This window comes from Aquarana catesbeiana, linkage group LG13, assembly GCF_042186555.1.
Source record: "Aquarana catesbeiana isolate 2022-GZ linkage group LG13, ASM4218655v1, whole genome shotgun sequence".
Lineage (NCBI taxonomy): Eukaryota > Metazoa > Chordata > Amphibia > Anura > Ranidae > Aquarana > Aquarana catesbeiana.
Window position 1 is genome coordinate 164588495 of NC_133336.1, and position 16875 is coordinate 164605369.

The 16875-nt window shown below is 56.3% G+C and overlaps 76 non-coding genes and 1 pseudogene across 76 annotated transcripts; all 77 read left to right on the top strand.

Annotated features, from left to right (window-relative positions):
• Positions 1-99: 99 nt before the first annotated feature.
• LOC141118022 (5S ribosomal RNA) lies at positions 100-218 on the top strand. The gene has a single exon (XR_012237409.1). It is a non-coding gene; the product is annotated as a 5S ribosomal RNA (ribosomal RNA).
• A 99-nt stretch (positions 219-317) lies between these two features.
• LOC141120009 (5S ribosomal RNA) lies at positions 318-436 on the top strand. The gene has a single exon (XR_012239342.1). It is a non-coding gene; the product is annotated as a 5S ribosomal RNA (ribosomal RNA).
• A 100-nt stretch (positions 437-536) lies between these two features.
• On the top strand, positions 537-655 carry LOC141118023 (5S ribosomal RNA). The gene has a single exon (XR_012237410.1). It is a non-coding gene; the product is annotated as a 5S ribosomal RNA (ribosomal RNA).
• A 100-nt stretch (positions 656-755) lies between these two features.
• LOC141118024 (5S ribosomal RNA) lies at positions 756-874 on the top strand. Its single transcript, XR_012237411.1, has one exon. It is a non-coding gene; the product is annotated as a 5S ribosomal RNA (ribosomal RNA).
• A 99-nt stretch (positions 875-973) lies between these two features.
• Positions 974-1092, top strand: LOC141118025 (5S ribosomal RNA). The gene has a single exon (XR_012237412.1). It is a non-coding gene; the product is annotated as a 5S ribosomal RNA (ribosomal RNA).
• A 98-nt stretch (positions 1093-1190) lies between these two features.
• On the top strand, positions 1191-1309 carry LOC141120393 (5S ribosomal RNA). The gene has a single exon (XR_012239715.1). It is a non-coding gene; the product is annotated as a 5S ribosomal RNA (ribosomal RNA).
• Positions 1310-1408: 99 nt separating this feature from the next.
• LOC141118026 (5S ribosomal RNA) lies at positions 1409-1527 on the top strand. Its single transcript, XR_012237413.1, has one exon. It is a non-coding gene; the product is annotated as a 5S ribosomal RNA (ribosomal RNA).
• A 100-nt stretch (positions 1528-1627) lies between these two features.
• On the top strand, positions 1628-1746 carry LOC141119897 (5S ribosomal RNA). Its single transcript, XR_012239230.1, has one exon. It is a non-coding gene; the product is annotated as a 5S ribosomal RNA (ribosomal RNA).
• A 100-nt stretch (positions 1747-1846) lies between these two features.
• On the top strand, positions 1847-1965 carry LOC141118027 (5S ribosomal RNA). Its single transcript, XR_012237414.1, has one exon. It is a non-coding gene; the product is annotated as a 5S ribosomal RNA (ribosomal RNA).
• Positions 1966-2064: 99 nt separating this feature from the next.
• LOC141118028 (5S ribosomal RNA) lies at positions 2065-2183 on the top strand. Its single transcript, XR_012237415.1, has one exon. It is a non-coding gene; the product is annotated as a 5S ribosomal RNA (ribosomal RNA).
• Positions 2184-2282: 99 nt separating this feature from the next.
• On the top strand, positions 2283-2401 carry LOC141118029 (5S ribosomal RNA). Its single transcript, XR_012237416.1, has one exon. It is a non-coding gene; the product is annotated as a 5S ribosomal RNA (ribosomal RNA).
• Positions 2402-2499: 98 nt separating this feature from the next.
• Positions 2500-2618, top strand: LOC141120283 (5S ribosomal RNA). The gene has a single exon (XR_012239608.1). It is a non-coding gene; the product is annotated as a 5S ribosomal RNA (ribosomal RNA).
• A 99-nt stretch (positions 2619-2717) lies between these two features.
• Positions 2718-2836, top strand: LOC141118030 (5S ribosomal RNA). The gene has a single exon (XR_012237417.1). It is a non-coding gene; the product is annotated as a 5S ribosomal RNA (ribosomal RNA).
• Positions 2837-2936: 100 nt separating this feature from the next.
• On the top strand, positions 2937-3055 carry LOC141120952 (5S ribosomal RNA). Its single transcript, XR_012240096.1, has one exon. It is a non-coding gene; the product is annotated as a 5S ribosomal RNA (ribosomal RNA).
• Positions 3056-3155: 100 nt separating this feature from the next.
• On the top strand, positions 3156-3274 carry LOC141119919 (5S ribosomal RNA). The gene has a single exon (XR_012239252.1). It is a non-coding gene; the product is annotated as a 5S ribosomal RNA (ribosomal RNA).
• Positions 3275-3373: 99 nt separating this feature from the next.
• On the top strand, positions 3374-3492 carry LOC141118032 (5S ribosomal RNA). Its single transcript, XR_012237419.1, has one exon. It is a non-coding gene; the product is annotated as a 5S ribosomal RNA (ribosomal RNA).
• Positions 3493-3590: 98 nt separating this feature from the next.
• On the top strand, positions 3591-3709 carry LOC141118033 (5S ribosomal RNA). Its single transcript, XR_012237420.1, has one exon. It is a non-coding gene; the product is annotated as a 5S ribosomal RNA (ribosomal RNA).
• Positions 3710-3808: 99 nt separating this feature from the next.
• LOC141119874 (5S ribosomal RNA) lies at positions 3809-3927 on the top strand. The gene has a single exon (XR_012239208.1). It is a non-coding gene; the product is annotated as a 5S ribosomal RNA (ribosomal RNA).
• A 100-nt stretch (positions 3928-4027) lies between these two features.
• On the top strand, positions 4028-4146 carry LOC141118034 (5S ribosomal RNA). Its single transcript, XR_012237421.1, has one exon. It is a non-coding gene; the product is annotated as a 5S ribosomal RNA (ribosomal RNA).
• A 100-nt stretch (positions 4147-4246) lies between these two features.
• LOC141118035 (5S ribosomal RNA) lies at positions 4247-4365 on the top strand. The gene has a single exon (XR_012237422.1). It is a non-coding gene; the product is annotated as a 5S ribosomal RNA (ribosomal RNA).
• Positions 4366-4464: 99 nt separating this feature from the next.
• Positions 4465-4583, top strand: LOC141120109 (5S ribosomal RNA). Its single transcript, XR_012239439.1, has one exon. It is a non-coding gene; the product is annotated as a 5S ribosomal RNA (ribosomal RNA).
• Positions 4584-4683: 100 nt separating this feature from the next.
• On the top strand, positions 4684-4802 carry LOC141119902 (5S ribosomal RNA). Its single transcript, XR_012239235.1, has one exon. It is a non-coding gene; the product is annotated as a 5S ribosomal RNA (ribosomal RNA).
• Positions 4803-4902: 100 nt separating this feature from the next.
• Positions 4903-5021, top strand: LOC141118036 (5S ribosomal RNA). Its single transcript, XR_012237423.1, has one exon. It is a non-coding gene; the product is annotated as a 5S ribosomal RNA (ribosomal RNA).
• Positions 5022-5119: 98 nt separating this feature from the next.
• Positions 5120-5250, top strand: LOC141120588 (5S ribosomal RNA; annotated as a pseudogene).
• A 99-nt stretch (positions 5251-5349) lies between these two features.
• Positions 5350-5468, top strand: LOC141118037 (5S ribosomal RNA). The gene has a single exon (XR_012237424.1). It is a non-coding gene; the product is annotated as a 5S ribosomal RNA (ribosomal RNA).
• Positions 5469-5567: 99 nt separating this feature from the next.
• Positions 5568-5686, top strand: LOC141120295 (5S ribosomal RNA). Its single transcript, XR_012239620.1, has one exon. It is a non-coding gene; the product is annotated as a 5S ribosomal RNA (ribosomal RNA).
• Positions 5687-5784: 98 nt separating this feature from the next.
• On the top strand, positions 5785-5903 carry LOC141118038 (5S ribosomal RNA). Its single transcript, XR_012237425.1, has one exon. It is a non-coding gene; the product is annotated as a 5S ribosomal RNA (ribosomal RNA).
• Positions 5904-6002: 99 nt separating this feature from the next.
• Positions 6003-6121, top strand: LOC141118039 (5S ribosomal RNA). The gene has a single exon (XR_012237426.1). It is a non-coding gene; the product is annotated as a 5S ribosomal RNA (ribosomal RNA).
• Positions 6122-6221: 100 nt separating this feature from the next.
• LOC141118040 (5S ribosomal RNA) lies at positions 6222-6340 on the top strand. Its single transcript, XR_012237427.1, has one exon. It is a non-coding gene; the product is annotated as a 5S ribosomal RNA (ribosomal RNA).
• Positions 6341-6440: 100 nt separating this feature from the next.
• Positions 6441-6559, top strand: LOC141118041 (5S ribosomal RNA). The gene has a single exon (XR_012237428.1). It is a non-coding gene; the product is annotated as a 5S ribosomal RNA (ribosomal RNA).
• Positions 6560-6658: 99 nt separating this feature from the next.
• Positions 6659-6777, top strand: LOC141118043 (5S ribosomal RNA). Its single transcript, XR_012237430.1, has one exon. It is a non-coding gene; the product is annotated as a 5S ribosomal RNA (ribosomal RNA).
• Positions 6778-6875: 98 nt separating this feature from the next.
• Positions 6876-6994, top strand: LOC141118044 (5S ribosomal RNA). The gene has a single exon (XR_012237431.1). It is a non-coding gene; the product is annotated as a 5S ribosomal RNA (ribosomal RNA).
• A 99-nt stretch (positions 6995-7093) lies between these two features.
• LOC141118045 (5S ribosomal RNA) lies at positions 7094-7212 on the top strand. Its single transcript, XR_012237432.1, has one exon. It is a non-coding gene; the product is annotated as a 5S ribosomal RNA (ribosomal RNA).
• Positions 7213-7310: 98 nt separating this feature from the next.
• LOC141118046 (5S ribosomal RNA) lies at positions 7311-7429 on the top strand. The gene has a single exon (XR_012237433.1). It is a non-coding gene; the product is annotated as a 5S ribosomal RNA (ribosomal RNA).
• A 99-nt stretch (positions 7430-7528) lies between these two features.
• Positions 7529-7647, top strand: LOC141118047 (5S ribosomal RNA). The gene has a single exon (XR_012237434.1). It is a non-coding gene; the product is annotated as a 5S ribosomal RNA (ribosomal RNA).
• Positions 7648-7747: 100 nt separating this feature from the next.
• On the top strand, positions 7748-7866 carry LOC141120459 (5S ribosomal RNA). The gene has a single exon (XR_012239779.1). It is a non-coding gene; the product is annotated as a 5S ribosomal RNA (ribosomal RNA).
• Positions 7867-7966: 100 nt separating this feature from the next.
• On the top strand, positions 7967-8085 carry LOC141117903 (5S ribosomal RNA). Its single transcript, XR_012237296.1, has one exon. It is a non-coding gene; the product is annotated as a 5S ribosomal RNA (ribosomal RNA).
• A 98-nt stretch (positions 8086-8183) lies between these two features.
• On the top strand, positions 8184-8302 carry LOC141118048 (5S ribosomal RNA). The gene has a single exon (XR_012237435.1). It is a non-coding gene; the product is annotated as a 5S ribosomal RNA (ribosomal RNA).
• Positions 8303-8401: 99 nt separating this feature from the next.
• LOC141118049 (5S ribosomal RNA) lies at positions 8402-8520 on the top strand. The gene has a single exon (XR_012237436.1). It is a non-coding gene; the product is annotated as a 5S ribosomal RNA (ribosomal RNA).
• Positions 8521-8620: 100 nt separating this feature from the next.
• LOC141118050 (5S ribosomal RNA) lies at positions 8621-8739 on the top strand. Its single transcript, XR_012237437.1, has one exon. It is a non-coding gene; the product is annotated as a 5S ribosomal RNA (ribosomal RNA).
• A 100-nt stretch (positions 8740-8839) lies between these two features.
• Positions 8840-8958, top strand: LOC141118051 (5S ribosomal RNA). The gene has a single exon (XR_012237438.1). It is a non-coding gene; the product is annotated as a 5S ribosomal RNA (ribosomal RNA).
• Positions 8959-9057: 99 nt separating this feature from the next.
• LOC141118052 (5S ribosomal RNA) lies at positions 9058-9176 on the top strand. Its single transcript, XR_012237439.1, has one exon. It is a non-coding gene; the product is annotated as a 5S ribosomal RNA (ribosomal RNA).
• A 98-nt stretch (positions 9177-9274) lies between these two features.
• On the top strand, positions 9275-9393 carry LOC141118054 (5S ribosomal RNA). Its single transcript, XR_012237441.1, has one exon. It is a non-coding gene; the product is annotated as a 5S ribosomal RNA (ribosomal RNA).
• A 99-nt stretch (positions 9394-9492) lies between these two features.
• Positions 9493-9611, top strand: LOC141118055 (5S ribosomal RNA). The gene has a single exon (XR_012237442.1). It is a non-coding gene; the product is annotated as a 5S ribosomal RNA (ribosomal RNA).
• Positions 9612-9709: 98 nt separating this feature from the next.
• On the top strand, positions 9710-9828 carry LOC141120834 (5S ribosomal RNA). The gene has a single exon (XR_012239984.1). It is a non-coding gene; the product is annotated as a 5S ribosomal RNA (ribosomal RNA).
• A 100-nt stretch (positions 9829-9928) lies between these two features.
• Positions 9929-10047, top strand: LOC141118056 (5S ribosomal RNA). Its single transcript, XR_012237443.1, has one exon. It is a non-coding gene; the product is annotated as a 5S ribosomal RNA (ribosomal RNA).
• Positions 10048-10147: 100 nt separating this feature from the next.
• On the top strand, positions 10148-10266 carry LOC141118057 (5S ribosomal RNA). The gene has a single exon (XR_012237444.1). It is a non-coding gene; the product is annotated as a 5S ribosomal RNA (ribosomal RNA).
• Positions 10267-10366: 100 nt separating this feature from the next.
• On the top strand, positions 10367-10485 carry LOC141118058 (5S ribosomal RNA). Its single transcript, XR_012237445.1, has one exon. It is a non-coding gene; the product is annotated as a 5S ribosomal RNA (ribosomal RNA).
• Positions 10486-10584: 99 nt separating this feature from the next.
• Positions 10585-10703, top strand: LOC141118059 (5S ribosomal RNA). The gene has a single exon (XR_012237446.1). It is a non-coding gene; the product is annotated as a 5S ribosomal RNA (ribosomal RNA).
• A 98-nt stretch (positions 10704-10801) lies between these two features.
• On the top strand, positions 10802-10920 carry LOC141120202 (5S ribosomal RNA). The gene has a single exon (XR_012239529.1). It is a non-coding gene; the product is annotated as a 5S ribosomal RNA (ribosomal RNA).
• A 98-nt stretch (positions 10921-11018) lies between these two features.
• On the top strand, positions 11019-11137 carry LOC141118060 (5S ribosomal RNA). Its single transcript, XR_012237447.1, has one exon. It is a non-coding gene; the product is annotated as a 5S ribosomal RNA (ribosomal RNA).
• A 100-nt stretch (positions 11138-11237) lies between these two features.
• LOC141118061 (5S ribosomal RNA) lies at positions 11238-11356 on the top strand. Its single transcript, XR_012237448.1, has one exon. It is a non-coding gene; the product is annotated as a 5S ribosomal RNA (ribosomal RNA).
• Positions 11357-11456: 100 nt separating this feature from the next.
• On the top strand, positions 11457-11575 carry LOC141118062 (5S ribosomal RNA). Its single transcript, XR_012237449.1, has one exon. It is a non-coding gene; the product is annotated as a 5S ribosomal RNA (ribosomal RNA).
• Positions 11576-11674: 99 nt separating this feature from the next.
• LOC141120964 (5S ribosomal RNA) lies at positions 11675-11793 on the top strand. Its single transcript, XR_012240108.1, has one exon. It is a non-coding gene; the product is annotated as a 5S ribosomal RNA (ribosomal RNA).
• Positions 11794-11891: 98 nt separating this feature from the next.
• LOC141118063 (5S ribosomal RNA) lies at positions 11892-12010 on the top strand. Its single transcript, XR_012237450.1, has one exon. It is a non-coding gene; the product is annotated as a 5S ribosomal RNA (ribosomal RNA).
• Positions 12011-12109: 99 nt separating this feature from the next.
• LOC141120339 (5S ribosomal RNA) lies at positions 12110-12228 on the top strand. The gene has a single exon (XR_012239662.1). It is a non-coding gene; the product is annotated as a 5S ribosomal RNA (ribosomal RNA).
• A 98-nt stretch (positions 12229-12326) lies between these two features.
• LOC141120253 (5S ribosomal RNA) lies at positions 12327-12445 on the top strand. Its single transcript, XR_012239579.1, has one exon. It is a non-coding gene; the product is annotated as a 5S ribosomal RNA (ribosomal RNA).
• A 99-nt stretch (positions 12446-12544) lies between these two features.
• On the top strand, positions 12545-12663 carry LOC141118065 (5S ribosomal RNA). The gene has a single exon (XR_012237452.1). It is a non-coding gene; the product is annotated as a 5S ribosomal RNA (ribosomal RNA).
• A 100-nt stretch (positions 12664-12763) lies between these two features.
• On the top strand, positions 12764-12882 carry LOC141118066 (5S ribosomal RNA). The gene has a single exon (XR_012237453.1). It is a non-coding gene; the product is annotated as a 5S ribosomal RNA (ribosomal RNA).
• Positions 12883-12982: 100 nt separating this feature from the next.
• Positions 12983-13101, top strand: LOC141118067 (5S ribosomal RNA). Its single transcript, XR_012237454.1, has one exon. It is a non-coding gene; the product is annotated as a 5S ribosomal RNA (ribosomal RNA).
• A 99-nt stretch (positions 13102-13200) lies between these two features.
• Positions 13201-13319, top strand: LOC141118068 (5S ribosomal RNA). The gene has a single exon (XR_012237455.1). It is a non-coding gene; the product is annotated as a 5S ribosomal RNA (ribosomal RNA).
• Positions 13320-13418: 99 nt separating this feature from the next.
• LOC141119992 (5S ribosomal RNA) lies at positions 13419-13537 on the top strand. Its single transcript, XR_012239325.1, has one exon. It is a non-coding gene; the product is annotated as a 5S ribosomal RNA (ribosomal RNA).
• A 98-nt stretch (positions 13538-13635) lies between these two features.
• On the top strand, positions 13636-13754 carry LOC141120203 (5S ribosomal RNA). Its single transcript, XR_012239530.1, has one exon. It is a non-coding gene; the product is annotated as a 5S ribosomal RNA (ribosomal RNA).
• Positions 13755-13853: 99 nt separating this feature from the next.
• LOC141118069 (5S ribosomal RNA) lies at positions 13854-13972 on the top strand. The gene has a single exon (XR_012237456.1). It is a non-coding gene; the product is annotated as a 5S ribosomal RNA (ribosomal RNA).
• A 100-nt stretch (positions 13973-14072) lies between these two features.
• Positions 14073-14191, top strand: LOC141118070 (5S ribosomal RNA). Its single transcript, XR_012237457.1, has one exon. It is a non-coding gene; the product is annotated as a 5S ribosomal RNA (ribosomal RNA).
• A 100-nt stretch (positions 14192-14291) lies between these two features.
• On the top strand, positions 14292-14410 carry LOC141118071 (5S ribosomal RNA). Its single transcript, XR_012237458.1, has one exon. It is a non-coding gene; the product is annotated as a 5S ribosomal RNA (ribosomal RNA).
• Positions 14411-14509: 99 nt separating this feature from the next.
• Positions 14510-14628, top strand: LOC141120975 (5S ribosomal RNA). The gene has a single exon (XR_012240119.1). It is a non-coding gene; the product is annotated as a 5S ribosomal RNA (ribosomal RNA).
• A 98-nt stretch (positions 14629-14726) lies between these two features.
• Positions 14727-14845, top strand: LOC141118072 (5S ribosomal RNA). The gene has a single exon (XR_012237459.1). It is a non-coding gene; the product is annotated as a 5S ribosomal RNA (ribosomal RNA).
• Positions 14846-14944: 99 nt separating this feature from the next.
• On the top strand, positions 14945-15063 carry LOC141120341 (5S ribosomal RNA). The gene has a single exon (XR_012239664.1). It is a non-coding gene; the product is annotated as a 5S ribosomal RNA (ribosomal RNA).
• Positions 15064-15161: 98 nt separating this feature from the next.
• On the top strand, positions 15162-15280 carry LOC141120254 (5S ribosomal RNA). The gene has a single exon (XR_012239580.1). It is a non-coding gene; the product is annotated as a 5S ribosomal RNA (ribosomal RNA).
• Positions 15281-15379: 99 nt separating this feature from the next.
• Positions 15380-15498, top strand: LOC141119895 (5S ribosomal RNA). Its single transcript, XR_012239228.1, has one exon. It is a non-coding gene; the product is annotated as a 5S ribosomal RNA (ribosomal RNA).
• A 100-nt stretch (positions 15499-15598) lies between these two features.
• LOC141118073 (5S ribosomal RNA) lies at positions 15599-15717 on the top strand. Its single transcript, XR_012237460.1, has one exon. It is a non-coding gene; the product is annotated as a 5S ribosomal RNA (ribosomal RNA).
• Positions 15718-15817: 100 nt separating this feature from the next.
• Positions 15818-15936, top strand: LOC141118074 (5S ribosomal RNA). Its single transcript, XR_012237461.1, has one exon. It is a non-coding gene; the product is annotated as a 5S ribosomal RNA (ribosomal RNA).
• Positions 15937-16035: 99 nt separating this feature from the next.
• LOC141118076 (5S ribosomal RNA) lies at positions 16036-16154 on the top strand. Its single transcript, XR_012237463.1, has one exon. It is a non-coding gene; the product is annotated as a 5S ribosomal RNA (ribosomal RNA).
• A 100-nt stretch (positions 16155-16254) lies between these two features.
• LOC141118077 (5S ribosomal RNA) lies at positions 16255-16373 on the top strand. The gene has a single exon (XR_012237464.1). It is a non-coding gene; the product is annotated as a 5S ribosomal RNA (ribosomal RNA).
• A 100-nt stretch (positions 16374-16473) lies between these two features.
• LOC141118078 (5S ribosomal RNA) lies at positions 16474-16592 on the top strand. Its single transcript, XR_012237465.1, has one exon. It is a non-coding gene; the product is annotated as a 5S ribosomal RNA (ribosomal RNA).
• A 99-nt stretch (positions 16593-16691) lies between these two features.
• On the top strand, positions 16692-16810 carry LOC141118079 (5S ribosomal RNA). The gene has a single exon (XR_012237466.1). It is a non-coding gene; the product is annotated as a 5S ribosomal RNA (ribosomal RNA).
• The last annotated feature ends 65 nt before the right edge of the window (positions 16811-16875 follow it).

The window sequence follows — 16875 nt, forward strand, 5'->3', positions numbered from 1 at the left end:
TCTTTTTTTTGGGGGAGTTCTGGACTTGCCCTGTTTTTTTCCTCGTTTCCCATCTTGGCGCCGCCAAGGTCAAGAGGGTTGAGCGTGCCGTTAGAGATCGCCTACGGCCACATCACCCTGAAAGCGCCCGATCTCGTCTGATCTCGGAGGCTAAGCAGGGTCGGGCCTGGTTAGTACCTGGATGGGAGACCGCCTGGGAATACCAGGTGCCGTAGGCTTCTTTTTTTTGGGGGAGTTCTGGACTTGCCCTGTTTTTTTCCTCGTTTCCCATCTTGGCGCCGCCAAGGTCAAGAGGGTTGAGCGTGCCGTTAGAGATCGCCTGCGGCCACATCACCCTGAAAGCGCCCGATCTCGTCTGATCTCGGAGGCTAAGCAGGGTCGGGCCTGGTTAGTACCTGGATGGGAGACCGCCTGGGAATACCAGGTGCCGTAGGCTTCTTTTTTTTGGGGGAGTTCTGGACTTGCCCTGTTTTTTTTCCTCGTTTCCCATCTTGGCGCCGCCAAGGTCAAGAGGGTTGAGCGTGCCGTTAGAGATCGCCTACGGCCACATCACCCTGAAAGCGCCCGATCTCGTCTGATCTCGGAGGCTAAGCAGGGTCGGGCCTGGTTAGTACCTGGATGGGAGACCGCCTGGGAATACCAGGTGCCGTAGGCTTCTTTTTTTGGGGGGCGTTCTGGACTTGCCCTGTTTTTTTTCCTCGTTTCCCATCTTGGCGCCGCCAAGGTCAAGAGGGTTGAGCGTGCCGTTAGAGATCGCCTACGGCCACATCACCCTGAAAGCGCCCGATCTCGTCTGATCTCGGAGGCTAAGCAGGGTCGGGCCTGGTTAGTACCTGGATGGGAGACCGCCTGGGAATACCAGGTGCCGTAGGCTTCTTTTTTTCTTGGATTTCTGGACTTGCCCTGTTTTTTTTCCTCGTTTCCCATCTTGGCGCCGCCAAGGTCAAGAGGGTTGAGCGTGCCGTTAGAGATCGCCTACGGCCACATCACCCTGAAAGCGCCCGATCTCGTCTGATCTCGGAGGCTAAGCAGGGTCGGGCCTGGTTAGTACCTGGATGGGAGACCGCCTGGGAATACCAGGTGCCGTAGGCTTCTTTTTTTCTTGGAGTTCTGGACTTGCCCTGTTTTTTTCCTCGTTTCCCATCTTGGTGCCGCCAAAGTCAAGAGGGTTGAGCATGCCGTAAGAGATCGCCTACAGCCACATCACCCTGAAAGCGCCCGATCTCGTCTGATCTCGGAGGCTAAGCAGGGTCGGGCCTGGTTAGTACCTGGATGGGAGACCGCCTGGGAATACCAGGTGCCGTAGGCTTCTTTTTTTCTTGGAGTTCTGGACTTGCCCTGTTTTTTTTCCTCGTTTCCCATCTTGGCGCCGCCAAAGTCAAGAGGGTTGAGCGTGCCATAAGAGATCGCCTACGGCCACATCACCCTGAAAGCGCCCGATCTCGTCTGATCTCGGAGGCTAAGCAGGGTCGGGCCTGGTTAGTACCTGGATGGGAGACCGCCTGGGAATACCAGGTGCCGTAGGCTTCTTTTTTTTGGGGGAGTTCTGGACTTGCCCTGTTTTTTTTCCTCGTTTCCCATCTTGGCGCCGCCAAGGTCAAGAGGGTTGAGCGTGCCGTTAGAGATCGCCTACGGCCACATCACCCTGAAAGCGCCCGATCTCGTCTGATCTCGGAGGCTAAGCAGGGTCGGGCCTGGTTAGTACCTTGATGGGAGACCGCCTGGGAATACCAGGTGCCGTAGGCTTCTTTTTTTGGGGGGCGTTCTGGACTTGCCCTGTTTTTTTTCCTCGTTTCCCATCTTGGCGCCGCCAAGGTCAAGAGGGTTGAGCGTGCCGTTAGAGATCGCCTACGGCCACATCACCCTGAAAGCGCCCGATCTCGTCTGATCTCGGAGGCTAAGCAGGGTCGGGCCTGGTTAGTACCTGGATGGGAGACCGCCTGGGAATACCAGGTGCCGTAGGCTTCTTTTTTTCTTGGATTTCTGGACTTGCCCTGTTTTTTTTCCTCGTTTCCCATCTTGGCGCCGCCAAAGTCAAGAGGGTTGAGCGTGCCGTAAGAGATCGCCTACGGCCACATCACCCTGAAAGCGCCCGATCTCGTCTGATCTCGGAGGCTAAGCAGGGTCGGGCCTGGTTAGTACCTGGATGGGAGACCGCCTGGGAATACCAGGTGCCGTAGGCTTCTTTTTTTCTTGGATTTCTGGACTTGCCCTGTTTTTTTTCCTCGTTTCCCATCTTGGCGCCGCCAAGGTCAAGAGGGTTGAGCGTGCCGTTAGAGATCGCCTACGGCCACATCACCCTGAAAGCGCCCGATCTCGTCTGATCTCGGAGGCTAAGCAGGGTCGGGCCTGGTTAGTACCTGGATGGGAGACCGCCTGGGAATACCAGGTGCCGTAGGCTTCTTTTTTTCTTGGAGTTCTGGACTTGCCCTGTTTTTTTCCTCGTTTCCCATCTTGGTGCCGCCAAAGTCAAGAGGGTTGAGCGTGCCGTAAGAGATCGCCTACGGCCACATCACCCTGAAAGCGCCCGATCTCGTCTGATCTCGGAGGCTAAGCAGGGTCGGTCCTGGTTAGTACCTGGATGGGAGACCGCCTGGGAATACCAGGTGCCGTAGGCTTCTTTTTTTTGGGGGAGTTCTGGACTTGCCCTGTTTTTTTCCTCGTTTCCCATCTTGGCGCCGCCAAGGTCAAGAGGGTTGAGCGTGCCGTTAGAGATCGCCTACGGCCACATCACCCTGAAAGCGCCCGATCTCGTCTGATCTCGGAGGCTAAGCAGGGTCGGGCCTGGTTAGTACCTGGATGGGAGACCGCCTGGGAATACCAGGTGCCGTAGGCTTCTTTTTTTTGGGGGAGTTCTGGACTTGCCCTGTTTTTTTTCCTCGTTTCCCATCTTGGCGCCGCCAAGGTCAAGAGGGTTGAGCGTGCCGTTAGAGATCGCCTACGGCCACATCACCCTGAAAGCGCCCGATCTCGTCTGATCTCGGAGGCTAAGCAGGGTTGGGCCTGGTTAGTACCTGGATGGGAGACCGCCTGGGAATACCAGGTGCCGTAGGCTTCTTTTTTTGGGGGGCGTTCTGGACTTGCCCTGTTTTTTTTCCTCGTTTCCCATCTTGGCGCCGCCAAGGTCAAGAGGGTTGAGCGTGCCGTTAGAGATCGCCTACGGCCACATCACCCTGAAAGCGCCCGATCTCGTCTGATCTCGGAGGCTAAGCAGGGTCGGGCCTGGTTAGTACCTGGATGGGAGACCGTCTGGGAATACCAGGTGCCGTAGGCTTCTTTTTTTCTTGGATTTCTGGACTTGCCCTGTTTTTTTTCCTCGTTTCCCATCTTGGCGCTGCCAAGGTCAAGAGGGTTGAGCGTGCCGTTAGAGATCGCCTACGGCCACATCACCCTGAAAGCGCCCGATCTCGTCTGATCTCGGAGGCTAAGCAGGGTCGGGCCTGGTTAGTACCTGGATGGGAGACCGCCTGGGAATACCAGGTGCCGTAGGCTTCTTTTTTTCTTGGAGTTCTGGACTTGCCCTGTTTTTTTCCTCGTTTCCCATCTTGGTGCCGCCAAAGTCAAGAGGGTTGAGCGTGCCGTAAGAGATCGCCTACGGCCACATCACCCTGAAAGCGCCCGATCTCGTCTGATCTCGGAGGCTAAGCAGGGTCGGGCCTGGTTAGTACCTGGATGGGAGACCGCCTGGGAATACCAGGTGCCGTAGGCTTCTTTTTTTCTTGGAGTTCTGGACTTGCCCTGTTTTTTTTCCTCGTTTCCCATCTTGGCGCCGCCAAAGTCAAGAGGGTTGAGCGTGCCGTAAGAGATCGCCTACGGCCACATCACCCTGAAAGCGCCCGATCTCGTCTGATCTCGGAGGCTAAGCAGGGTCGGGCCTGGTTAGTACCTGGGTGGGAGACCGCCTGGGAATACCAGGTGCCGTAGGCTTCTTTTTTTTGGGGGAGTTCTGTACTTGCCCTGTTTTTTTTCCTCGTTTCCCATCTTGGCGCCGCCAAGGTCAAGAGGGTTGAGCGTGCCGTTAGAGATCGCCTACGGCCACATCACCCTGAAAGCGCCCGATCTCGTCTGATCTCGGAGGCTAAGCAGGGTCGGGCCTGGTTAGTACCTGGATGGGAGACCGCCTGGGAATACCAGGTGCCGTAGGCTTCTTTTTTTGGGGGGCGTTCTGGACTTGCCCTGTTTTTTTTCCTCGTTTCCCATCTTGGCGCCGCCAAGGTCAAGAGGGTTGAGCGTGCCGTTAGAGATCGCCTACGGCCACATCACCCTGAAAGCGCCCGATCTCGTCTGATCTCGGAGGCTAAGCAGGGTCGGGCCTGGTTAGTACCTGGATGGGAGACCGCCTGGGAATACCAGGTGCCGTAGGCTTCTTTTTTTTGGGGGAGTTCTGGACTTGCCCTGTTTTTTTCCTCGTTTCCCATCTTGGCGCCGCCAAGGTCAAGAGGGTTGAGCGTGCCGTTAGAGATCGCCTACGGCCACATTACCCTGAAAGCGCCCGATCTCGTCTGATCTCGGAGGCTAAGCAGGGTCGGGCCTGGTTAGTACCTGGATGGGAGACCGCCTGGGAATACCAGGTGCCGTAGGCTTCTTTTTTTTGGGGGAGTTCTGGACTTGCCCTGTTTTTTTTCCTCGTTTCCCATCTTGGCGCCGCCAAGGTCAAGAGGGTTGAGCGTGCCGTTAGAGATCGCCTACGGCCACATCACCCTGAAAGCGCCCGATCTCGTCTGATCTCGGAGGCTAAGCAGGGTCGGGCCTGATTAGTACCTGGATGGGAGACCGCCTGGGAATACCAGGTGCCGTAGGCTTCTTTTTTTGGGGGGCGTTCTGGACTTGCCCTGTTTTTTTTCCTCGTTTCCCATCTTGGCGCCGCCAAGGTCAAGAGGGTTGAGCGTGCCGTTAGAGATCGCCTACGGCCACATCACCCTGAAAGCGCCCGATCTCGTCTGATCTCGGAGGCTAAGCAGGGTCGGGCCTGGTTAGTACCTGGATGGGAGACCGCCTGGGAATACCAGGTGCCGTAGGCTTCTTTTTTTCTTGGAGTTCTGGACTTGCCCTGTTTTTTTCCTCGTTTCCCATCTTGGTGCCGCCAAAGTCAAGAGGGTTGAGCGTGCCGTAAGAGATCGCCTACGGCCACATCACCCTGAAAGCGCCCGATCTCGTCTGATCTCGGAGGCTAAGCAGGGTCGGGCCTGGTTAGTACCTGGATGGGAGACCGCCTGGGAGACCGCCTGGGAATACCAGGTGCCGTAGGCTTCTTTTTTTCTTGGAGTTCTGGACTTGCCCTGTTTTTTTTCCTCGTTTCCCATCTTGGCGCCGCCAAAGTCAAGAGGGTTGAGCGTGCCGTAAGAGATCGCCTACGGCCACATCACCCTGAAAGCGCCCGATCTCGTCTGATCTCGGAGGCTAAGCAGGGTCGGGCCTGGTTAGTACCTGGATGGGAGACCGCCTGGGAATACCAGGTGCCGTAGGCTTCTTTTTTTCTTGGATTTCTGGACTTGCCCTGTTTTTTTTCCTCGTTTCCCATCTTGGCGCCGCCAAGGTCAAGAGGGTTGAGCGTGCCGTTAGAGATCGCCTACGGCTACATCACCCTGAAAGCGCCCGATCTCGTCTGATCTCGGAGGCTAAGCAGGGTCGGGCCTGGTTAGTACCTGGATGGGAGACCGCCTGGGAATACCAGGTGTCGTAGGCTTCTTTTTTTCTTGGAGTTCTGGACTTGCCCTGTTTTTTTCCTCGTTTCCCATCTTGGTGCCGCCAAAGTCAAGAGGGTTGAGCGTGCCGTAAGAGATCGCCTACGGCCACATCACCCTGAAAGCGCCCGATCTCGTCTGATCTCGGAGGCTAAGCAGGGTCGGGCCTGGTTAGTACCTGGATGGGAGACCGCCTGGGAATACCAGGTGCCGTAGGCTTCTTTTTTTTGGGGGAGTTCTGGACTTGCCCTGTTTTTTTCCTCGTTTCCCATCTTGGCGCCGCCAAGGTCAAGAGGGTTGAGCGTGCCATTAGAGATCGCCTACGGCCACATCACCCTGAAAGCGCCCGATCTCGTCTGATCTCGGAGGCTAAGCAGGGTCGGGCCTGGTTAGTACCTGGATGGGAGACCGCCTGGGAATACCAGGTGCCGTAGGCTTCTTTTTTTTGGGGGAGTTCTGGACTTGCCCTGTTTTTTTTCCTCGTTTCCCATCTTGGTGCCGCCAAGGTCAAGAGGGTTGAGCGTGCCGTTAGAGATTGCCTACGGCCACATCACCCTGAAAGCGCCCGATCTCGTCTGATCTCGGAGGCTAAGCAGGGTCGGGCCTGGTTAGTACCTGGATGGGAGACCGCCTGGGAATACCAGGTGCCGTAGGCTTCTTTTTTTGGGGGGCGTTCTGGACTTGCCCTGTTTTTTTTCCTCGTTTCCCATCTTGGCGCCGCCAAGGTCAAGAGGGTTGAGCGTGCCGTTAGAGATCGCCTACGGCCACATCACCCTGAAAGCGCCCGATCTCGTCTGATCTCGGAGGCTAAGCAGGGTCGGGCCTGGTTAGTACCTGGATGGGAGACCGCCTGGGAATACCAGGTGCCGTAGGCTTCTTTTTTTCTTGGATTTCTGGACTTGCCCTGTTTTTTTACCTCGTTTCCCATCTTGGCGCCGCCAAAGTCAAGAGGGTTGAGCGTGCCGTAAGAGATCGCCTACGGCCACATCACCCTGAAAGCGCCCGATCTCGTCTGATCTCGGAGGCTAAGCAGGGTCGGGCCTGGTTAGTACCTGGATGGGAGACCGCCTGGGAATACCAGGTGCCGTAGGCTTCTTTTTTTCTTGGAGTTCTGGACTTGCCCTGTTTTTTTCCTCGTTTCCCATCTTGGTGCCGCCAAAGTCAAGAGGGTTGAGCGTGCCGTAAGAGATCGCCTACGGCCACATCACCCTGAAAGCGCCCGATCTCGTCTGATCTCGGAGGCTAAGCAGGGTCGGGCCTGGTTAGTACCTGGATGGGAGACCGCCTGGGAATACCAGGTGCCGTAGGCTTCTTTTTTTCTTGGATTTCTGGACTTGCCCTGTTTTTTTTCCTTGTTTCCCATCTTGGCGCCGCCAAGGTCAAGAGGGTTGAGCGTGCCGTTAGAGATCGCCTACGGCCACATCACCCTGAAAGCGCCCGATCTCGTCTGATCTCGGAGGCTAAGCAGGGTCGGGCCTGGTTAGTACCTGGATGGGAGACCGCCTGGGAATACCAGGTGCCGTAGGCTTCTTTTTTTCTTGGAGTTCTGGACTTGCCCTGTTTTTTTCCTCGTTTCCCATCTTGGTGCCGCCAAAGTCAAGAGGGTTGAGCGTGCCGTAAGAGATCGCCTACGGCCACATCACCCTGAAAGCGCCCGATCTCGTCTGATCTCGGAGGCTAAGCAGGGTCGGGCCTGGTTAGTACCTGGATGGGAGACCGCCTGGGAATACCAGGTGCCGTAGGCTTCTTTTTTTTGGGGGAGTTCTGGACTTGCCCTGTTTTTTTCCTCGTTTCCCATCTTGGCGCCGCCAAGGTCAAGAGGGTTGAGCGTGCCGTTAGAGATCGCCTACGGCCACATCACCCTGAAAGCGCCCGATCTCGTCTGATCTCGGAGGCTAAGCAGGGTCGGGCCTGGTTAGTACCTGGATGGGAGACCGCCTGGGAATACCAGGTGCCGTAGGCTTCTTTTTTTTGGGGGAGTTCTGGACTTGCCCTGTTTTTTTTCCTCGTTTCCCATCTTGGCGCCGCCAAGGTCAAGAGGGTTGAGCGTGCCGTTAGAGATCGCCTACGGCCACATCACCCTGAAAGCGCCCGATCTCGTCTGATCTCAGAGGCTAAGCAGGGTCGGGCCTGATTAGTACCTGGATGGGAGACCGCCTGGGAATACCAGGTGCCGTAGGCTTCTTTTTTTGGGGGGCGTTCTGGACTTGCCCTGTTTTTTTTCCTCGTTTCCCATCTTGGCGCCGCCAAGGTCAAGAGGGTTGAGCGTGCCGTTAGAGATCGCCTACGGCCACATCACCCTGAAAGCGCCCGATCTCGTCTGATCTCGGAGGCTAAGCAGGGTCGGGCCTGGTTAGTACCTGGATGGGAGACCTCCTGGGAATACCAGGTGCCGTAGGCTTCTTTTTTTCTTTGAGTTCTGGACTTGCCCTGTTTTTTTCCTCGTTTCCCATCTTGGTGCCGCCAAAGTCAAGAGGGTTGAGCGTGCCGTAAGAGATCGCCTACGGCCACATCACCCTGAAAGCGCCCGATCTCGTCTGATCTCGGAGGCTAAGCAGGGTCGGGCCTGGTTAGTACCTGGATGGGAGACCGCCTGGGAATACCAGGTGCCGTAGGCTTCTTTTTTTCTTGGAGTTCTGGACTTGCCCTGTTTTTTTTCCTAGTTTCCCATCTTGGCGCCGCCAAAGTCAAGAGGGTTGAGCGTGCCGTAAGAGATCGCCTACGGCCACATCACCCTGAAAGCGCCCGATCTCGTCTGATCTCGGAGGCTAAGCAGGGTCGGGCCTGGTTAGTACCTGGATGGGAGACCGCCTGGGAATACCAGGTGCCGTAGGCTTCTTTTTTTTGGGGGAGTTCTGGACTTGCCCTGTTTTTTTTCCTCGTTTCCCATCTTGGCGCCGCCAAGGTCAAGAGGGTTGAGCGTGCCGTTAGAGATCGCCTACGGCCACATCACCCTGAAAGCGCCCGATCTCGTCTGATCTCGGAGGCTAAGCAGGGTCGGGCCTGGTTAGTACCTGGATGGGAGACCGCCTGGGAATACCAGGTGCCGTAGGCTTCTTTTTTTGGGGGGCGTTCTGGACTTGCCCTGTTTTTTTTCCTCGTTTCCCATCTTGGCGCCGCCAAGGTCAAGAGGGTTGAGCGTGCCGTTAGAGATCGCCTACGGCCACATCACCCTGAAAGCGCCCGATCTCGTCTGATCTCGGAGGCTAAGCAGGGTCGGGCCTGGTTAGTACCTGGATGGGAGACCGCCTGGGAATACCAGGTGCCGTAGGCTTCTTTTTTTCTTGGATTTCTGGACTTGCCCTGTTTTTTTTCCTCGTTTCCCATCTTGGCGCCGCCAAAGTCAAGAGGGTTGAGCGTGCCGTAAGAGATCGCCTACGGCCACATCACCCTGAAAGCGCCCGATCTCGTCTGATCTCGGAGGCTAAGCAGGGTCGGGCCTGGTTAGTACCTGGATGGGAGACCGCCTGGGAATACCAGGTGCCGTAGGCTTCTTTTTTTCTTGGAGTTCTGGACTTGCCCTGTTTTTTTCCTCGTTTCCCATCTTGGTGCCGCCAAAGTCAAGAGGGTTGAGCGTGCCGTAAGAGATCGCCTACGGCCACATCACCCTGAAAGCGCCCGATCTCGTCTGATCTCGGAGGCTAAGCAGGGTCGGGCCTGGTTAGTACCTGGATGGGAGACCGCCTGGGAATACCAGGTGCCGTAGGCTTCTTTTTTTCTTGGATTTCTGGACTTGCCCTGTTTTTTTTCCTCGTTTCCCATCTTGGCGCCGCCAAGGTCAAGAGGGTTGAGCGTGCCGTTAGAGATCGCCTACGGCCACATCACCCTGAAAGCGCCCGATCTCGTCTGATCTCGGAGGCTAAGCAGGGTCGGGCCTGGTTAGTACCTGGATGGGAGACCGCCTGGGAATACCAGGTGCCGTAGGCTTCTTTTTTTCTTGGAGTTCTGGACTTGCCCTGTTTTTTTCCTCGTTTCCCATCTTGGTGCCGCCAAAGTCAAGAGGGTTGAGCGTGCCGTAAGAGATCGCCTACGGCCACATCACCCTGAAAGCGCCCGATCTCATCTGATCTCGGAGGCTAAGCAGGGTCGGGCCTGGTTAGTACCTGGATGGGAGACCGCCTGGGAATACCAGGTGCCGTAGGCTTCTTTTTTTTTGGGGGAGTTCTGGACTTGCCCTGTTTTTTTCCTCGTTTCCCATCTTGGCGCCGCCAAGGTCAAGAGGGTTGAGCGTGCCGTTAGAGATCGCCTACGGCCACATCACCCTGAAAGCGCCCGATCTCGTCTGATCTCGGAGGCTAAGCAGGGTCGGGCCTGGTTAGTACCTGGATGGGAGACCGCCTGGGAATACCAGGTGCCGTAGGCTTCTTTTTTTTGGGGGAGTTCTGGACTTGCCCTGTTTTTTTTCCTCGTTTCCCATCTTGGCGCCGCCAAGGTCAAGAGGGTTGAGCGTGCCGTTAGAGGTCGCCTACGGCCACATCACCCTGAAAGCGCCCGATCTCGTCTGATCTCGGAGGCTAAGCAGGGTCGGGCCTGGTTAGTACCTGGATGGGAGACCGCCTGGGAATACCAGGTGCCGTAGGCTTCTTTTTTTGGGGGGCGTTCTGGACTTGCCCTGTTTTTTTTCCTCGTTTCCCATCTTGGCGCCGCCAAGGTCAAGAGGGTTGAGCGTGCCGTTAGAGATCGCCTACGGCCACATCACCCTGAAAGCGCCCGATCTCGTCTGATCTCGGAGGCTAAGCAGGGTCGGGCCTGGTTAGTACCTGGATGGGAGACCGCCTGGGAATACCAGGTGCCGTAGGCTTCTTTTTTTCTTGGATTTCTGGACTTGCCCTGTTTTTTTTCCTCGTTTCCCATCTTGGCGCCGCCAAGGTCAAGAGGGTTGAGCGTGCCGTTAGAGATCGCCTACGGCCACATCACCCTGAAAGCGCCCGATCTCGTCTGATCTCGGAGGCTAAGCAGGGTCGGGCCTGGTTAGTACCTGGATGGGAGACCGCCTGGGAATACCAGGTGCCGTAGGCTTCTTTTTTTCTTGGAGTTCTGGACTTGCCCTGTTTTTTTCCTCGTTTCCCATCTTGGTGCCGCCAAAGTCAAGAGGGTTGAGCGTGCCGTAAGAGATCGCCTACGGCCACATCACCCTGAAAGCGTCCGATCTCGTCTGATCTCGGAGGCTAAGCAGGGTCGGGCCTGGTTAGTACCTGGATGGGAGACCGCCTGGGAATACCAGGTGCCGTAGGCTTCTTTTTTTTTGGAGTTCTGGACTTGCCCTGTTTTTTTTCCTCGTTTCCCATCTTGGCGCCGCCAAAGTCAAGAGGGTTGAGCGTGCGGTAAGAGATCGCCTACGGCCACATCACCCTGAAAGCGCCCGATCTCGTCTGATCTCGGAGGCTAAGCAGGGTCGGGCCTGGTTAGTACCTGGATGGGAGACCGCCTGGGAATACCAGGTGCCGTAGGCTTCTTTTTTTTGGGGGAGTTCTGGACTTGCCCTGTTTTTTTTCCTCGTTTCCCATCTTGGCGCCGCCAAGGTCAAGAGGGTTGAGCGTGCCATTAGAGATCGCCTACGGCCACATCACCCTGAAAGCGCCCGATCTCGTCTGATCTCGGAGGCTAAGCAGGGTCGGGCCTGGTTAGTACCTGGATGGGAGACCGCCTGGGAATACCAGGTGCCGTAGGCTTCTTTTTTTGGGGGGCCTTCTGGACTTGCCCTGTTTTTTTTCCTCGTTTCCCATCTTGGCGCCGCCAAGGTCAAGAGGGTTGAGCGTGCCGTTAGAGATCGCCTACGGCCACATCACCCTGAAAGCGCCCGATCTCGTCTGATCTCGGAGGCTAAGCAGGGTCGGGCCTGGTTAGTACCTGGATGGGAGACCGCCTGGGAATACCAGGTGCCGTAGGCTTCTTTTTTTCTTGGATTTCTGGACTTGCCCTGTTTTTTTTCCTCGTTTCCCATCTTGGCGCCGCCAAAGTCAAGAGGGTTGAGCGTGCCGTGAGAGATCGCCTACGGCCACATCACCCTGAAAGCGCCCGATCTCGTCTGATCTCGGAGGCTAAGCAGGGTTGGGCCTGGTTAGTACCTGGATGGGAGACCGCCTGGGAATACCAGGTGCCGTAGGCTTCTTTTTTTCTTGGAGTTCTGGACTTGCCCTGTTTTTTTCCTCGTTTCCCATCTTGGTGCCGCCAAAGTCAAGAGGGTTGAGCGTGCCGTAAGAGATCGCCTACGGCCACATCACCCTGAAAGCGCCCGATCTCGTCTGATCTCGGAGGCTAAGCAGGGTCGGGCCTGGTTAGTACCTGGATGGGAGACCGCCTGGGAATACCAGGTGCCGTAGGCTTCTTTTTTTCTTGGATTTCTGGACTTGCCCTGTTTTTTTTCCTCGTTTCCCATCTTGGCGCCGCCAAGGTCAAGAGGGTTGAGCGTGCCGTTAGAGATCGCCTACGGCCACATCACCCTGAAAGAGCCCGATCTCGTCTGATCTCGGAGGCTAAGCAGGGTCGGGCCTGGTTAGTACCTGGATGGGAGACCGCCTGGGAATACCAGGTGCCGTAGGCTTCTTTTTTTCTTGGAGTTCTGGACTTGCCCTGTTTTTTTCCTCGTTTCCCATCTTGGTGCCGCCAAAGTCAAGAGGGTTGAGCGTGCCATAAGAGATCGCCTACAGCCACATCACCCTGAAAGCGCCCGATCTCGTCTGATCTCGGAGGCTAAGCAGGGTTGGGCCTGGTTAGTACCTGGATGGGAGACCGCCTGGGAATACCAGGTGCCGTAGGCTTCTTTTTTTTGGGGGAGTTCTGGACTTGCCCTGTTTTTTTCCTCGTTTCCCATCTTGGCGCCGCCAAGGTCAAGAGGGTTGAGCGTGCCGTTAGAGATCGCCTACGGCCACATCACCCTGAAAGCGCCCGATCTCGTCTGATCTCGGAGGCTAAGCAGGGTCGGGCCTGGTTAGTACCTGGATGGGAGACCGCCTGGGAATACCAGGTGCCGTAGGCTTCTTTTTTTTGGGGGAGTTCTGGACTTGCCCTGTTTTTTTTCCTCGTTTCCCATCTTGGCGCCGCCAAGGTCAAGAGGGTTGAGCGTGCCTTTAGAGATCGCCTACGGCCACATCACCCTGAAAGCGCCCGATCTCGTCTGATCTCGGAGGCTAAGCAGGGTCGGGCCTGGTTAGTACCTGGATGGGAGACCGCCTGGGAATACCAGGTGCCGTAGGCTTCTTTTTTTGGGGGGCGTTCTGGACTTGCCCTGTTTTTTTTCCTCGTTTCCCATCTTGGCGCCGCCAAGGTCAAGAGGGTTGAGCGTGCCGTTAGAGATTGCCTACGGCCACATCACCCTGAAAGCGCCCGATCTCGTCTGATCTCGGAGGCTAAGCAGGGTCGGGCCTGGTTAGTACCTGGATGGGAGACCGCCTGGGAATACCAGGTGCCGTAGGCTTCTTTTTTTCTTGGATTTCTGGACTTGCCCTGTTTTTTTTCCTCGTTTCCCATCTTGGCGCCGCCAAAGTCAAGAGGGTTGAGCGTGCCGTAAGAGATTGCCTACGGCCACATCACCCTGAAAGCGCCCGATCTCGTCTGATCTCGGAGGCTAAGCAGGGTCGGGCCTGGTTAGTACCTGGATGGGAGACCGCCTGGGAATACCAGGTGCCGTAGGCTTCTTTTTTTCTTGGATTTCTGGACTTGCCCTGTTTTTTTTCCTCGTTTCCCATCTTGGCGCCGCCAAGGTCAAGAGGGTTGAGCGTGCCGTTAGAGATCGCCTACGGCCACATCACCTTGAAAGCGCCCGATCTCGTCTGATCTCGGAGGCTAAGCAGGGTCGGGCCTGGTTAGTACCTGGATGGGAGACCGCCTGGGAATACCAGGTGCCGTAGGCTTCTTTTTTTCTTGGAGTTCTGGACTTGCCCTGTTTTTTTCCTCGTTTCCCATCTTGGTGCCGCCAAAGTCAAGAGGGTTGAGCGTGCCGTAAGAGATCGCCTACGGCCACATCACCCTGAAAGCGTCCGATCTCGTCTGATCTCGGAGGCTAAGCAGGGTCGGGCCTGGTTAGTACCTGGATGGGAGACCGCCTGGGAATACCAGGTGCCGTAGGCTTCTTTTTTTCTTGGAGTTCTGGACTTGCCCTGTTTTTTTTCCTCGTTTCCCATCTTGGCGCCGCCAAAGTCAAGAGGGTTGAGCGTGCGGTAAGCGATCGCCTACGGCCACATCACCCTGAAAGCGCCCGATCTCGTCTGATCTCGGAGGCTAAGCAGGGTCGGGCCTGGTTAGTACCTGGATGGGAGACCGCCTGGGAATACCAGGTGCCGTAGGCTTCTTTTTTTTGGGGGAGTTCTGGACTTGCCCTGTTTTTTTTCCTCGTTTCCCATCTTGGCGCCGCCAAGGTCAAGAGGGTTGAGCGTGCCATTAGAGATCGCCTACGGCCACATCACCCTGAAAGCGCCCGATCTCGTCTGATCTCGGAGGCTAAGCAGGGTCGGGCCTGGTTAGTACCTGGATGGGAGACCGCCTGGGAATACCAGGTGCCGTAGGCTTCTTTTTTTGGGGGGCCTTCTGGACTTGCCCTGTTTTTTTTCCTCGTTTCCCATCTTGGCGCCGCCAAGGTCAAGAGGGTTGAGCGTGCCGTTAGAGATCGCCTACGGCCACATCACCCTGAAAGCGCCCGATCTCGTCTGATCTCGGAGGCTAAGCAGGGTCGGGCCTGGTTAGTACCTGGATGGGAGACCGCCTGGGAATACCAGGTGCCGTAGGCTTCTTTTTTTCTTGGATTTCTGGACTTGCCCTGTTTTTTTTCCTCGTTTCCCATCTTGGCGCCGCCAAAGTCAAGAGGGTTGAGCGTGCCGTGAGAGATCGCCTACGGCCACATCACCCTGAAAGCGCCCGATCTCGTCTGATCTCGGAGGCTAAGCAGGGTTGGGCCTGGTTAGTACCTGGATGGGAGACCGCCTGGGAATACCAGGTGCCGTAGGCTTCTTTTTTTCTTGGAGTTCTGGACTTGCCCTGTTTTTTTTCTCGTTTCCCATCTTGGTGCCGCCAAAGTCAAGAGGGTTGAGCGTGCCGTAAGAGATCGCCTACGGCCACATCACCCTGAAAGCGCCCGATCTCGTCTGATCTCGGAGGCTAAGCAGGGTCGGGCCTGGTTAGTACCTGGATGGGAGACCGCCTGGGAATACCAGGTGCCGTAGGCTTCTTTTTTTCTTGGATTTCTGGACTTGCCCTGTTTTTTTTCCTCGTTTCCCATCTTGGCGCCGCCAAGGTCAAGAGGGTTGAGCGTGCCGTTAGAGATCGCCTACGGCCACATCACCCTGAAAGAGCCCGATCTCGTCTGATCTCGGAGGCTAAGCAGGGTCGGGCCTGGTTAGTACCTGGATGGGAGACCGCCTGGGAATACCAGGTGCCGTAGGCTTCTTTTTTTCTTGGAGTTCTGGACTTGCCCTGTTTTTTTCCTCGTTTCCCATCTTGGTGCCGCCAAAGTCAAGAGGGTTGAGCGTGCCGTAAGAGATCGCCTACAGCCACATCACCCTGAAAGCGCCCGATCTCGTCTGATCTCGGAGGCTAAGCAGGGTTGGGCCTGGTTAGTACCTGGATGGGAGACCGCCTGGGAATACCAGGTGCCGTAGGCTTCTTTTTTTTGGGGGAGTTCTGGACTTGCCCTGTTTTTTTCCTCGTTTCCCATCTTGGCGCCGCCAAGGTCAAGAGGGTTGAGCGTGCCGTTAGAGATCGCCTACGGCCACATCACCCTGAAAGCGCCCGATCTCGTCTGATCTCGGAGGCTAAGCAGGGTCGGGCCTGGTTAGTACCTGGATGGGAGACCGCTTGGGAATACCAGGTGCCGTAGGCTTCTTTTTTTTGGGGGAGTTCTGGACTTGCCCTGTTTTTTTTCCTCGTTTCCCATCTTGGCGCCGCCAAGGTCAAGAGGGTTGAGCGTGCCTTTAGAGATCGCCTACGGCCACATCACCCTGAAAGCGCCCGATCTCGTCTGATCTCGGAGGCTAAGCAGGGTCGGGCCTGGTTAGTACCTGGATGGGAGACCGCCTGGGAATACCAGGTGCCGTAGGCTTCTTTTTTTGGGGGGCGTTCTGGACTTGCCCTGTTTTTTTTCCTCGTTTCCCATCTTGGCGCCGCCAAGGTCAAGAGGGTTGAGCGTGCCGTTAGAGATTGCCTACGGCCACATCACCCTGAAAGCGCCCGATCTCGTCTGATCTCGGAGGCTAAGCAGGGTCGGGCCTGGTTAGTACCTGGATGGGAGACCGCCTGGGAATACCAGGTGCCGTAGGCTTCTTTTTTTCTTGGATTTCTGGACTTGCCCTGTTTTTTTTCCTCGTTTCCCATCTTGGCGCCGCCAAAGTCAAGAGGGTTGAGCGTGCCGTAAGAGATTGCCTACGGCCACATCACCCTGAAAGCGCCCGATCTCGTCTGATCTCGGAGGCTAAGCAGGGTCGGGCCTGGTTAGTACCTGGATGGGAGACCGCCTGGGAATACCAGGTGCCGTAGGCTTCTTTTTTTTGGGGGAGTTCTGGACTTGCCCTGTTTTTTTTCCTCGTTTCCCATCTTGGCGCCGCCAAGGTCAAGAGGGTTGAGCGTGCCTTTAGAGATCGCCTACGGCCACATCACCCTGAAAGCGCCCGATCTCGTCTGATCTCGGAGGCTAAGCAGGGTCGGGCCTGGTTAGTACCTGGATGGGAGACCGCCTGGGAATACCAGGTGCCGTAGGCTTCTTTTTTTGGGGGGCGTTCTGGACTTGCCCTGTTTTTTTTCCTCGTTTCCCATCTTGGCGCCGCCAAGGTCAAGAGGGTTGAGCGTGCCGTTAGAGATTGCCTACGGCCACATCACCCTGAAAGCGCCCGATCTCGTCTGATCTCGGAGGCTAAGCAGGGTCGGGCCTGGTTAGTACCTGGATGGGAGACCGCCTGGGAATACCAGGTGCCGTAGGCTTCTTTTTTTCTTGGATTTCTGGACTTGCCCTGTTTTTTTTCCTCGTTTCCCATCTTGGCGCCGCCAAAGTCAAGAGGGTTGAGCGTGCCGTAAGAGATTGCCTACGGCCACATCACCCTGAAAGCGCCCGATCTCGTCTGATCTCGGAGGCTAAGCAGGGTCGGGCCTGGTTAGTACCTGGATGGGAGACCGCCTGGGAATACCAGGTGCCGTAGGCTTCTTTTTTTCTTGGATTTCTGGACTTGCCCTGTTTTTTTTCCTCGTTTCCCATCTTGGCGCCGCC